Raw genomic sequence first — 14,507 nt, forward strand, 5'->3', positions numbered from 1 at the left:
AACAGATAAGGGATACGAAAAACATATATAAATGAATAAATAGTAATAAGAAAAAAAAAAGCCATCTGTTATAAAACAGAACTGGACAGGAGAGTGCGCCAACAACAACAACAACAACAACAACAAGAAACGAACAATCTATTGTAGTCTATCTCTTTTCCCATTTCCAGCAGACATCTGAGACAGTTTAGTGTTCAGGTTACCTTTGAAGGTTTTACACTGTTTTTCTTGGGACTTGTCCATCTTATTTTGTAATTTCATCCTCTCAGGTGTATCAGTTAGTATCACTGTGTGGAGTTTTCTGTTGCTACCACGTTGAATCTTCCTTGGATTAGCCTTTCTAAACAGTCGCAATGCCTAACGGGTTTTGATTTCGCCTGCTGCTCTTATTCCAGTCTTCCTGGTGGGAGGTGATTCGTGTAAACTACCTGATACGGGGTAATTTGTTAGTCATACTATATGTGGGGCAAGTGGTTAAACCTTGTACAAGGGAGTCCGCAGGATTTTTTTGGTAAGCGGGGGCATATTTACAAAAGAGAATGACTTACGGGAGATATACTGTAGCTCTGACTCCTGGGAATTTATTGTTATTATTGTTATTTTAATTTTTTGTGGTCCATGAGAAAAAGGTTAATCGAAATACCTGTCGCCACTGAGTAGCCTATTAGAATTTTCTTGTGTTGATAGTTTACAAATACTCCCCAGGCATACTTATAGAAGAGAATGACTTACGTGAGATATATTTATAGCTCTGACTCCCAGGATATCATTCATCTGAAATATCATCGAAAAGGTTAGCCGTTTAATTTTAGTTTTATTTATTTTTTAACAAGAATGGTCTGATATTAGTTCAACGTCGAATTATATACCTTATTCGTGCAGTTAGACCTTTAATATATTGCTAGACAGAGTCCCAGAGTAATGCAATGGTTCAAGAACTATCTGTTACGCTTTGTTATGTCATCTGTAACTAGCAAGAATAATAGGAAAAACTTCACCGAACTGAAGAGTTTAACGTGAATGGGAATATGTAAGTTCGTTGATACCGTCGAAAAGGTAACAATTTTAAGCACAACTAAATCCCAACAGCCATTTTTTTTTTTTTCCTACCTCGCCCGGACGGAGTCCGACGAGGAAATGGTTTTGGTTGAGTTTTCTGTTTGTTTTTTAGCAATATTACAGAAAAACGGATAAATAAAATAACATGAAACTTTCAGGATATGTGGGCATTGATCTCCAATGAAAAATAATAATTTTAGAGGTAACAGAGGGACCCCGAAACGCAAATTCAAGGTCACGAATTCTCAGAGGGCTATAAATTGAAAACGGTTGTAGAAAGAGGAACTTACTATTATGAACATACAGGAACTCGTAATATGGGCTTTCATTTGGCACAAAGACCTTTCACCTTTAATGACCTTGAAAGGTGAAACTCTAGGTCACGGATGTTCAGGAGGTATAACACGAAACTAGTTGAAGATAGATATTTAGCGTTATCAATATTTAGGAAATCCCATATGTGTTTTTAATTGGTGCCTTGATTATTCACGGTAAGTGACTTTGAAAGGTCAAATTCAAGGTCATGGATATTCAGGGGGCTATAACTCGAAACTCGTTAAAGACAGATATTTATTATTACCAAGATACAGAACGTCTCATATGGGCTTTCGTTTGGCAGCATAACCTTTGACCTTAAGTGACCTTGAAAGGTCATGTGCAAGATCACGGATTTTCAGAGGGCGTAACTCGAAAACATTTCTGCCATTACCTTAAAAGTTAACTGTGCAATATTTGGCAGAAGCGAGTTAGTATTTGCCAACGGCAATACCACGTTGAGTACACCGCTTCCCGTTCGATCAGCGAAGTTAAGCAGCGTTGGGTCTGGTTAGTACTTGGATGGGTGACCGCCTGGGAACACCAGATGCTGTTGGCATCCCTACGTCAAGTGGGGTTGGTGGAGGATTAGTGCCCCTCCCTGTAAAACAATTAACTCTAAGCCCTTGGCCACCCCGTCTGGGATACATGGCGTCTAGCAATGAATGAATGAGTCAGTATTTAACAGCAATAAAATAACTACTGTCGAGCGAGCTTTGTTATGCCTGGCACCACTATTTTTTTTTTCTTTCTTTTTAAGCGATTATACATAGCGTAAGGAATCCCATCAATAGTGGAGAAGTTTACTGGCATTTGAATCTGACACCATTACTGCCACAGGTTTCGCGAGTTAATTTACTTCAGCGTGATGCATTTTTAATTTTAATAATGTCAGACCAAAGGTTTTACTTAACTCAGTGCAAATCTCATCTCCTAAGGTGGATAAAGTCGTAGTCGTCTGAAGACAGCGAGAAAAAACAAAACAAATGCGTCATCGTTGTGAATGATTTATCGTTAGGGATTCACGCTATAGGTTACAAGTTTTTTTTTTTTTTTTTAAATCAGTTCTCGCTACTATTAGATGGTTATTAATTTTAGAAAGGTCTGAACTACAGGGGTTTGATATTATTCATTTATTTCATTGTTATTAGTGTTCCTCCGTAAGCCGAATGGACTCTCATACTGAAATCGTTACTAGTAAGTATACTGTACTACATTAAGGGGACTCAGTCATCTCCGCGTACGAGTAATAGTATTATACAGAAACTAATTAAACTTTTTAAAAAATTATAAGCTATGCGGATGACATTGTTCGTAGAGCTCAGAAGAAATAGTTATATATAACGAAACTGAAAACTTACTGTTCATTTGCAAAGAGTCACTCAGATAATAACTTACCGTTTATTACATTTTTCCTACGCCTGAGCGATCTTATTAATCTCTGAAAAGACCTCTAGTAGTAGAGGAGTTAGTGGATGCTTACTATAACCCTACCGATTTGGAAAGTCTTTAATAAATTTGAGAAGATAATATGGATTCACCAAGATGCCGATTTCGGAAGGAAGGTTAAAGTTATACTAACGCGTATTTATATACCTATTAAACCTATATTTATTAACTAAATTCTATATCCAGATCTAAATATATTGCTATAGAAACCTAATTTAATTTCCTTCTCTGTAATGAACAATTTCGATATAGTGCCATTGTCTTTTGCTGTTTGGTTTCCTTGTAGGTTACCTTTTTTTTTTTTCATTGTGCTTTGTCATTGATATAACACTGAGGTAGAGGAAGAAGAATTCTAAACGCCATTCATATATTTGTCATGGGTATAACAGTTACTGATATAATAGGAATGGAATTCTTAACAATGGTATTGATTATGCATTCTAAATTAGGTTTTAAATCATTAAGGATTCGAGACAACCAGTGTTATTTTCACCATATAAAAACGACAGCTCCATTCTAATATATATATATATATATATATATATATATATATATATATATATATATATATATATATATATATATATATATATATCAGTGTCGGCAGATACTGGGATGAAGCCGATGCGCTCATAAACCTTAGCAAATGTGATATAAATTGCTCCAAAACACGGCATTATCAATAATTTTTAATTAGTATTGTTATACCACTGACAAGTATGTGAATGACGTTTAGAATTCTTCTCCCTTGTACCTCAATGTTACACCAATAACAAAGTACTTGGGAAAATAATCCAGCCCCAGGGAAAGCAAAATGATCACATTAAAAACAGAATTAATAAAGAAGAGTTGGTAATTACTGAGGGTATCAGTATAATATAAAGGAAATGAAGGTTAGTAGAGTTAAAATGGGATTTAAATTGTTTGACGCATGTGTAACACCAGCACTCTTGTTTCGAGCAGAAACTTGGAAAAAGTTAAAAGAAAAAGAAAGAAAAGAGGTTCATGACATCCAAACAAAGTATTTAACAAAATTATTAAACTAATAAAGAAAATACAATTAGTAGTAGTTAATAAATATGAGAGAGAGAGAGAGAGAGAGAGAGAGAGAGAGAGAGAGAGAGAGAGAGTACGTGTGTGGCGACGATGTGGCAACAGAGCTAATAGAGTGAGGTCCCACAGCGTCCCACCCAAACTGCCTTCATAAAATAGAACGACTGTAGTGGGGAAAAGTAGTAAGACAGACATTAAGGGAAAAGACATAAAAGAAAAAGAAAGAAAAGAGGTTCATGACATCCAAACAAAGTATTTAAGAAAACTATTAAAATTACCAAGAACGACACCAACATGTGCCCTACTGTATGAAACAAAATCAATGAAAACGGAACATAAGATAAATACAAGAAAGTTAGAATATTATATAAAGGTAAACTACAGAAATGAGGATGCAATGGAAGTATATATGAACCGGCTCAATGAGGAAAATGAGAGAGAATACGAAAAAGAAATACAAGGTCTGAAAAGGCTAAATAATATTACAGAAAATATAACAAATATGGAACAAAAAGAGGCAAAGAAAATGAGAAGAGTAAGGTACAAGAAAAGAATAAAGAAATCATAGCTGAAATGAGACGAGGAAACAAAACTAAAGAAGCAGCAGAACAGGAAATAGAATATTTAGAAATGCTGAATTTTGAAAAAGTAAAATTCATATTAATGCTAAGAACGAGAATGCTTGATGTTAAGGTAAACTACAAAAAAAAATATGAACAAAATTTACAATGTGAATTATGAACGGAGGGAGAAGAAGCGCAACATCATCTGTTTCATTGTAAGGCATATGAAGACATAACGGAGAACATAATAGAGAAGGAAACAATAAATTGGAGGAATTCAAGAAAACGATATAGTTAAAGCGGCAGAAACTGTAGAAATAATACTGAAAAGAAAGAGCATATTACTAAATATGGGGATGGAACAACTGAAACAGATAAGGGATACGAAAAACATATATAAATGAATAAATAGTAATAAGAAAAAAAAAGCCATCTGTTATAAAACAGAACTGGACAGGAGACTGCGCCAACAACAACAACAACAACAAGAATCGAACAATCTCTTATAGTCTATCTCTTTTCCCATTTCCAGCAGACATCTGAGACAGTTTAGTGTTCAGGTTCCCTTTGAAGCTTTTACGCTGTTTTTCTTGGGACTTGTCCATCTTATTTTGTAATTTCATCCTCTCAGGTGTATCGGTTAGTATCACTTTGTGGAGTTTTCTGTTACTGCCACGTTGAATCTTCCTTGGATTAGCCTTTCTGAACAGTTGCAATGCCTCAGGGGTTTTGATTTCACCTGCTGCTCTTATTCCAGCCTTCTTGGTGGGAGGTGATTCGTGTAAACTACCTGATACGGGGTAATTTGTTAGTCATACTTTATGTAGGACAAGTGGTTAAACCTTGTACACGGGCGTGCGCAGGATTTTTTTGTAAGGGGGGGCATATTTTTCAGCAGAGAATGACTTACGGGAGATACCGAGTAGCTCTGACTCCTAGGAATTTATTATTATTATTATTATTATTTTGTTTCTTTCGTTCATGAGAAAAAGGTTAATCGAAATACCTGTTGCCTCTGAGTAGCATATTAGAATTTTCCTTTGTTGATAGTTTATAAATTCTTCCCAGGCATAATTTTAGAAGAGAATGACTTACGTGAGATATATTTATAGCTCTGACTCCCAGGATATCATTCATCTGAAACATCATCGAAAAGGTTAGCCGTTTAATTATTAGTGTTATTTTTTTTTTTTTTTTTTAACAAGAATGATCTGATGTTAGTTCAATGTCGAATTATGTACCTTATTCTTGGAGTTAGATCTTTAATATATTGCTTAGACAGAGTCCCAAAGTAATGCAATGTTTCAAGAACTATCTATTATGCTACGTTATGTCGTCTGTAACTAGCAAGAATAATAGGAAAAACCGTCACCGAACTGAAGAGTTTAACGTGAATGGGCATATGTAAGTTCGTTGATATCGTCGAAAGGGTAACAATTTCAAGCACAATTCACTCCCAACAGCCAAGTCTTTTTTTTTTTTTTTTTCCTACCTCGCCCAGACGGAGTCCGCCGAGGAAATGTTTGTGGTTGAGTTTTCTGTTTGTTTGTTTTTTAGCAATATTACTGAAAAACGGCTTCCCGTTCGATCAACGAAGTTAAGCAACGTTGGGTCTGGTTAGTACTTGGATGGGTGACCGCCTGGGAACACCAGATGCTGTTGGCATCCCTACGTCAAGTGGGGTTGGTGGAGAATTAGTGCCCCTCCCTGTAAAACAATTAACTCTAAGCCCTTGGCCACCCTGTCTGGGATACATGGCGTCTGGCAATGGATGGATGGATGGATGGATCTTGGAGGTAACAGAGGGACCCCGAAACGCAAATTCAAGGTCACGAATTTTCAAAGGGCTATAATTTGAAAACGGTTGTAGACACAGGTGCTTACTAGTATGAACATACAGGAACTCGTAATATGGGCTTTCATTTGGCACAAAGACCTTTGACCTTGAATGAAATTGAAAGGTGAAACTAGGTCACGGATGTTCAGGGGTATAACACGAAACTAGTTGAAGATAGATATTTAGCGTTATCAATATTTAGGAAGTCCCATATGGGTTTTTAATTGGTACCTTGATTATTCACGGTAAGTGACTTTGAAAGGTCAAATTCAAGGTCACGGATATTCAGGGGGCTATAACTCGAAACTCGTTAAATATGAGTATTTATTATTAACAAGATACAGAACGACTCATATGGGCTTTCGTTTGGCAGCATAACCTTTGACCTTAAGTGACCATGAAAGGTCATGTGCAAGATCACGGATTTTCAGAGGGCGTAACTCGAAAACATTTGTGCTATTACCTTAAAAGTTAACTGTGCACTATTTGGCAGAAGCGTGTCAGTATTTAATAGCAATAAAATAACTGCTGTTGAGCGAGCTTTGTTATGCCTGGCACCACTATTTTTTTTCTTTTTTTTTCTAAGCGATTCTACATAGCGTAAGGAATCCTATCATAGTGGAGAAGTTTATTGACATTTGTATCTCATACCATTACTGCCATAGGTTTCCCGAGTTAATTTACTTGAAAGTGATGCATTTTTAATTTTAATCATGTCAGACCAAAGGTTTTATTAAACTCAGTGCAAATCTAATCTCCTAAGGTGGATACAGTCGTAGTCGTCTGAAGATAGCGAGAAAAAACAAAACTAATGCGTCATCATTGTGAATGACATATCGTTGGGGATTCACGCTATAAGTTACAAGCTTTCTTTCTTTTCTTTTTTTTAATCAGTCTGTTCTCTCTACCATTATATGGTTATTAAATTTCAGAGAAGTCTGACCTTGAGGGGTTTGATATTATATTCATTTACTTCATTGTTATTAGCGATCCCCCGTAAGCCGAATGGACTCTCATACTGGAATCGTTACTACTAGGCCTAAGTATACTGTATTACATTAAGGGGACTCAGTCATCTCCGCGTACGAGTAATAGTATTATACATAAGCTAATTAAACTTTTTAAAAAATTTATTAGATATGTGGATGACACTGTTCACAAAGCATAGAAGAAATAGTTATATATGACGAAACTGAAAACTTACAGTTCATATGCAATGTCTCACTCGGATATTAACTTACTGTATACTATATTCTTCCAACGCCTGAGCGATCTTATTAATCTTGGAAAAGACCTCTAGTAGTAGTAGAGGAGTTATTCGATGCTTAATATAACCCTACCGATTTGGAAAGTCTCTAATAAATTTGAGAAGATTATATGGATTCACCAAGATGCCGATTTTTGAAGGAAGGTTAAAGTTATACTACTTATATATCTATACTTATTAAACTTATATTTATTAACTAAATTCTATATCCAGATCTAAATATATTGCTATAGAAACATAATTTATTGCCTTCCCTGTAATGAACAATTTTGATATAGTGCCATTGTCTTTTGCTGTTTGGTTTCCTTGTAGGTTACCTTTTTATTTCATTGTGTTTTGTCATTGATATAGCACTGAGATAGAGGAAGAAGAATTCTAAACGCTATTCATATATTTGTCATGGGTATAACAGATACTGATATAAGAGGAATGGAATTCTTAAGAATGGTATTGATTATCCATTCTAAATTAGGTTTTAAATCATTAAAGATTCGGGACAAGCAGTGTTATTTTCACGATATAAAAACGACAGCTCCATTCTAATATATATATATATATATATATATATATATATATATATATATATATATATATATATATATATATATATATCGGCAGATACTGAGATGAAGCCGATGAGCTCATAAACCTTAGCAAATGTATTATTAATTACTCCAAAACACGGCATTATTAATAATTAATTAGTATTAAATGTTATACCGCTGACAAATATGTGAATGACGTTTAGGATTCGTCTCCCTCGTACCTCAATGTTACACCAATAACAAAGTACTTGGGGAAAATAATCCAGCCCCAGGGAAAGCAAAATGAACACATTAAAAACAGATTTAATAAGCGGAGGTGGCAATTAATATAGGTATCAGTATAATATAAAGGAAATGAAGGTTAGTAGAGTTAAAATAGGATTTAAATTATTTGACGTATGTGTAACACCAGGACTCTTGTTTCGAGTAGAAACTTGGAAAAAGATAAAAGAAAAAAGAAAGAAAAGAGGTTCATGACATCCAAAGTATTTAACAAAACTATTAAAATTACCAAGATCGACACCAAAATGTGCCCTACTGTATGAAACAAAATCAATGAAAATGGAACTGAAGATCAATAAACGAAAGTTAGAATTTTATATAGAGCTAAACTACAGAAATGAGGATGCAATGGAAGTACAAATGAAATGGCTCAGTGAGGATAATGAGGGAGAATACGAAAAAGAAATACAAGATCTGAAAAGGCTATATAATATTACAGAAAATATAACAAATATGAAACAAAATGAGTCAAAGAAAATGCGAACAAGTAAGGTACAAGAAAAGAATAGAGAAGAAATCATAGCTGAAATGAGACGAGGAAACAAAACTAAAGAAGAACAGGAAATAGAATATTTAGAAATGCTGAATTTTGAAAAAGCAAAAATTATATTTATGCTAAGAACGAGAATGCTTGATGTTAATTTAAACTACAAAAATAAATATGAACAAAATTTACTATGTGAATTATGCAAGGAGGAAGAAGAATCGCAACATCATCTGTTTCATTGTAAGGCATATGAAGACATAACGGAGAACATAATAAAGGAAACAATAACTGAAGCAATTCAAGAAAACGATATAGTTAAAGCAGCAGCAACTGTAGAAATAATACTGAAAAGAAAGAGCATATTACTAAATATGAGGAAGGAACAATTGAAACAGATAAGGGATACGAAAAACATACATATATAAATAATAATAAGAAAAACAAAGCCATCTGTTGTAAAACAGAACTTCTGGACAGGAGATTGCGCCAACAACAACAACAACAACAACAAGAAATGAACACTCTCTTGTAGTCTATCTCTTTTCCAATTTCCAGCAGACATCTGAGACAGTTTAGTGTTCACGTTCCCTTTGAAGGTTTTACGCTGTTTTTCTTGGGACTTGTCCATCTTATTTTGTAATTTCATCCTCTCAGGTGTATCCGTTAGTATCACTGTGTGGAGTTTTCTGTTGCTACCACGTTGAATCTTCCTTGGATTAGCCTTTCTAAAAGTTGCAATGCCTCAGGGGTTTTGATTTCGCCTGCTGCTCTTATTCCAGTCTTCCTGGTTGGAGGTGATTCGTGTAAACTGCCTGATGTGGAGTAAGTTGTTAGTCATACTTTATGTGGGGCAAGTGGTTACACCTTGTACAAAGGCTTCTGCAGGATTTTTTTGTAAGGGGGGGCATATTTACAGCAGAGAATGACTTACAGGAGATATACTGTAGCTCTGACTCCTAGGAATTTATTATTATTATTATTATTATTATTATTATTTTTGGTCCATGAGAAAAAGGTTAATCGAAATACCTGTCGCCTCTGAGTAGCATATTAGAATTTTCCTGTGTTGATATTTTACAAATACTCCCCAGGCATACTTATAGAAGAAAATGACTTACGTGAGATATATTTATAGCTCTGACTCCCAGGATATCATTCATCTGAAATAGCATCGAAAAGGTTAGCCATTTAATTATTAGTTTTATTTTTTTTTAACAAGAATGGTCTGATATTAATTCAACGTCGAATTATATACCTTATTCTTGCCGACAGATCTTTAACCCATGGCGCACTGTCTACGTGAATTAACGTCCACACATTTTGTTGCTGCCAATCCCGTTGATGTACATAAACGCGAATCAATTGCAAGGTCCTTAATTTGCACAATTTTCAATTTTCGCAACTGATTTTTGGTACGTATACATGGGACACCTTCCTCTACAAGATGCCAGGCAAGGACAATGCCTTACCCATCATGACCTTCTCCCCCTGCACACCATTGTCTCAGCAATTCACCTGTTACCAGTATCCTGGCCAGTAAATCCATGACATGCCACAGTACGAAATTCAGAGCCAGAGTGATTCCCCAATCAATGACAATGTGGAGGAGAAACTTTACATCATTAGAGGAAGAAACAGTCAGAAATGGTGATCAGGTAATGTCGCCAAAAGAGGTCAGGTATGTTGATGTGTGTCATGAGTGAAACAATGCTTATAATGCCTATATTACTGTGTGAAAACCAATATTCTCTCGTATTACATATATATTCGTACTAAATAAATAAATAAATACCGTTGATGAGTGGTGTGGAATGGTTACAGTCCCATAGAACTCGTTTTCTTTGGAGCCAACCTGATAGAAAACATAGTAAGGTGAGGAGGTTCTGCTACATGTATCGAGTATTCTAAACTTCAGGTGAGCAATTTTTCTATGATTTTTTGTTGTTTTTCACCAAAAGCGGAGGTTTGAGCCAAAAAAAAATTTTTCCAAAAATGGTTGGGATTGGAGGAGTCAGTGGTGGAAAAGTGGTCGGAATGGGGCGGGTTAATATATTGCTCAGACAGAGTCCCAAAGTAATGCAATTATTCAAGAACTATCATTTACGCTACATTATATCGTCTGTAACTAGCAAGAATATTAGGAAAAAACATCACTGAACTGAATAGTTTAACGTGATTGGGCATATGTAAGGTCGTTGATACCATTGAAAGGGTAACAATTTCAAGTACACCTAACTCCCAACAGCCAGTCTTTTTTTTTTTTTTTCCTACCTCTCCTGGACGGAGTCCGACGGGGAAATGATTTTGGTCGAGTTTTCTGTTTGTTTGTTTTTTTTAGCAATATTACTCAAAAACAGCTAAATGAAATAACATGAAACGTTAAGGATATATGGTCATTGATGCCCAAAGAAAAAAAAAAAATTGGAGGTAACAGAGGGACCCCGAAACGCAAAATCAAAGTCATGGATTTTCAGAGGGCTATAATTTGAAAACGGTTGTAGAAAGAGGTACTTACTATTATGAACATACACGAACTCATAATATGGGCTTTCATTTGGCACAAAGACCTTTGACCTTGAATGACCTTGAAAGGTGAAACTCAAGGTCACGGATATTCAGGGAGTATAACACGAAACTAGTTGAAGATAGATATTTAGTGTTATCAATAATTAGTATATACCATAAGGGTTTTTAATTGGTACCTTGATTTTTCACGGTAAGTGACTTTTTAAAGGTCAAATTCAAGGTCACGGATATTCAGGAGACTATAACTCGAAACTCGTTGAAGACAGATATTTATTATTACCAAGATACAGAATATCTCATATGGGCTTTCATTTAGCAGCATAACCTTTGACTTTAAGTGACCTCGAAAGGTCATGTGCAAGATCACGGACTTTCAGAGGGCGTAACTCGAAAACATTTGTGCCATTACCTTAAAAGATAACTATGCACTATTTGGCAGAAGCAAGTCAGTATTTAACAGCAATAAAATAACTGCTGTCGAGCGAGCGTTATGTCTGGCCCCACTATTTTTTTTTTTTTTTTTTAAGCAATTCTACATAGCGTAAGAAATCCTATCGTAGTGGAGAAGTTTACTGGGATTTGTATCTGATACCATTACTGCCATAGGTTTTCCGAATTAATTTACTTCAGTGTGATGCATTTTTAATTTTAATCATGTCAGACCAAACGTTTTGTTAAACTCAGTGCAAATCTCATCTCCTAAGGTGGATACAGTCGTAGTCTTCTGAAGATGGCGAGAAAAAACAAAACTAATGCGTCATCATTCTTAATGATTTATCGTTGGGGATTCACACTATAGGCTACAAGCTTTCTTTTATTTTTTTTAATCAGTTCTCGCTACCATTAAGTGGTTATTAAATTTTAGGGAGGTCTAAACTAGAGGGGTTTGATATTATATTCATTGTTATTAGCAATCCTCCGTAAGCCGAATGGACTCTCATACTGGAATCGGTAATAGTAATTTTTTTTTTTTATGCGAGGAAGAAGGAACCAAAGGCCATGAGCCCGCAGTAACATTTCCCTCCAAGAGAAAAACAAAATACAATATAGAGCCAAATTCAAGATCCAATCATTTTGAGATGCCAGGACACACTGCGTTTGAAAGACTGGAGATCATAGGCAGCAGGAAATACAGACAGAGGGAGACAGTTCCAGAGCTGACCTGTTGCATAAATGAAAGACTGGGAGTAACGGTTAACTCTTGCATTAGAGAGTTGGACAGAAAAAGGATGAGAGTTTTCTGCCAGACGGGTGCTACGCGCCCGTCGTAGAGGTGGAGGAATGCAAGCAGACAGTTCAGAGGAGCAGTGATCATTAAAGTAGCGATAGAAAAGAGATAAAGATGCAACAGTGCGGCGAAGAGACAGAGGATGAAGGGAGTCAGTAAGAGGAGGAGAGTTAATGAGACGAAAAGCCTTTGACTCCACCCTATTGAGAAGAGCTGTATGTGGGGAGCCTCCCCACACATGAGAGTTGTACTCCACACAGGGGCGGATAAAACCCCTGCATAGAGTCAACAATTGTGCAGGGGTAAAGAAAGAGCGGAGTCGGCTTAGCACACCCAATCTCTTGGAAGCAGATTTAACAAGAGATGTAATATGATCTTTCCAAGATAAGTCCCGAGTAAATGAAACCCCAAGCATGTTCAAGGATGATGCAGGATTAAGCTGAATATTATTAAACATTAGTGGGTATACCTGTGGAAGATTTTGTCGGGTTGATAGGTGTAAGAACTGAGTCTTAGATGCATTAAAGACAACTATATTATTTTTACCCCAGTCAGAGATACGAGCCAAATCAGACATTAGGTGTGCCACAGCCTCATCCCTTGCTTGTTGAAGTAACTGTTGAGATGGGCGTTGCGGGAACCGAATGGAAAGGTGAAGGGTGGAGTCGTCAGCGTATGAGTGGATAGGGTTAGATGTACAGCTTAGAAGATCATTGATGAATAAAAGGAAGAGAGTTGGTGATAGGACAGAGCCCTGAGGAACACCACTGTTGATAGATCTAGGAGAAGAACGATGGCCGTCTACAACAGCGGCTATAGAACGACCAGAAAGGAAGCTAGCGATGAAGGCACAGATAGAAGGATAGAAACCGTAGGAGGGCAGTTTGGAAATTAAAGATTTATGCCAGACTCGATCGAAAGCCTTTGAGATGTCAAGTGCAATGGCAAAGCTTTCGCCAAAGTCCCAAAAGGAGGATGACCAGGAGTCTGAAAGGTAGGTGAGAAGATCGCCAGTGGAGCGTCCCTGACGGAACCCATACTGACGATCGGAAAGAAGGTTGTGATAGAAAAGATGCCTTAAAATTTTTCTATTAAGAATTGACTCGAAAACTTTTGAAATACAGGACGTTAAAGCAATTGGACGATAGTTGGAGGGTTGGGAGTGGTCACCCTTCTTTGGGACTGGCTGAATGAGAGCAAACTTCCAGCAAGAAGGAAAGGTACAAGTTGACAGACAAAGGCGAAAGAGTTTGCCTAGGCAGGGTGTAAGCACAGAAGCACAGTTTTTGAGAACAACAGGAGGGACCCCATCAGGCCCATATGCCTTGTTAGTACTGAGGCCAGTGATGGCAGAAAATACATCAACTGAAGAAATTTTAATGTCAGCCATGAGGAAGTCAGAGGGGGGAAGTGATGGAGGAACAGCACCAGAATCGTCTAAGGTAGAATTGGAGGAGAAAGTCTGTGCGAAGAGATCTGCTTTATCAGTAGAAGAAATAGCTACAGAATCATTAGAGTAGAAAAGAGGAGGGAAGGATGATGAGGTAAAGTTGTTAGAAAGATTTTTGGCAAGATGCCAGAAGGAGCGGGAAGAATTCGAGTCGGAGAGTTGAGAGCATTTAGTATGGATGAAATTATTTTTAGTAGAGCGAAGAACAGACTTAGCACGATTCCGGGCAGAAACGTAAAGATGATATGATTCAGGGGTGGGTTGGCTCCGGTACCTTTTGTAGGCCCTCTCGTTGTTGCGGACAGCATTAGAACAAGCGTCATTAAACCAAGGCTTTCTTGCATTACTCAAAGGATATGAGGGGGGACTCAGTCATCTCCCGTACGAGTAATAGTATTATACAGAAACTAATTAAACAGGTCAAAAATTTCACTAAATATGCAGAT

At 36.5% G+C, this 14,507-nt stretch overlaps 1 non-coding gene across 1 annotated transcript; it reads left to right on the forward strand.

Annotated features, from left to right (window-relative positions):
- The first annotated feature begins 1,814 nt into the window (after positions 1-1,814).
- Positions 1,815-1,933, forward strand: LOC145395333 (5S ribosomal RNA). The gene has a single exon (XR_013896578.1). It is a non-coding gene; the product is annotated as a 5S ribosomal RNA (ribosomal RNA).
- The last annotated feature ends 12,574 nt before the right edge of the window (positions 1,934-14,507 follow it).

This window comes from Coenobita brevimanus, chromosome 30 (genome assembly GCF_032717465.1).
Source record: "Coenobita brevimanus isolate Jiangsu-jjx chromosome 30, ASM3271746v2, whole genome shotgun sequence".
In the NCBI taxonomy this organism is placed as follows: domain Eukaryota; kingdom Metazoa; phylum Arthropoda; class Malacostraca; order Decapoda; family Coenobitidae; genus Coenobita; species Coenobita brevimanus.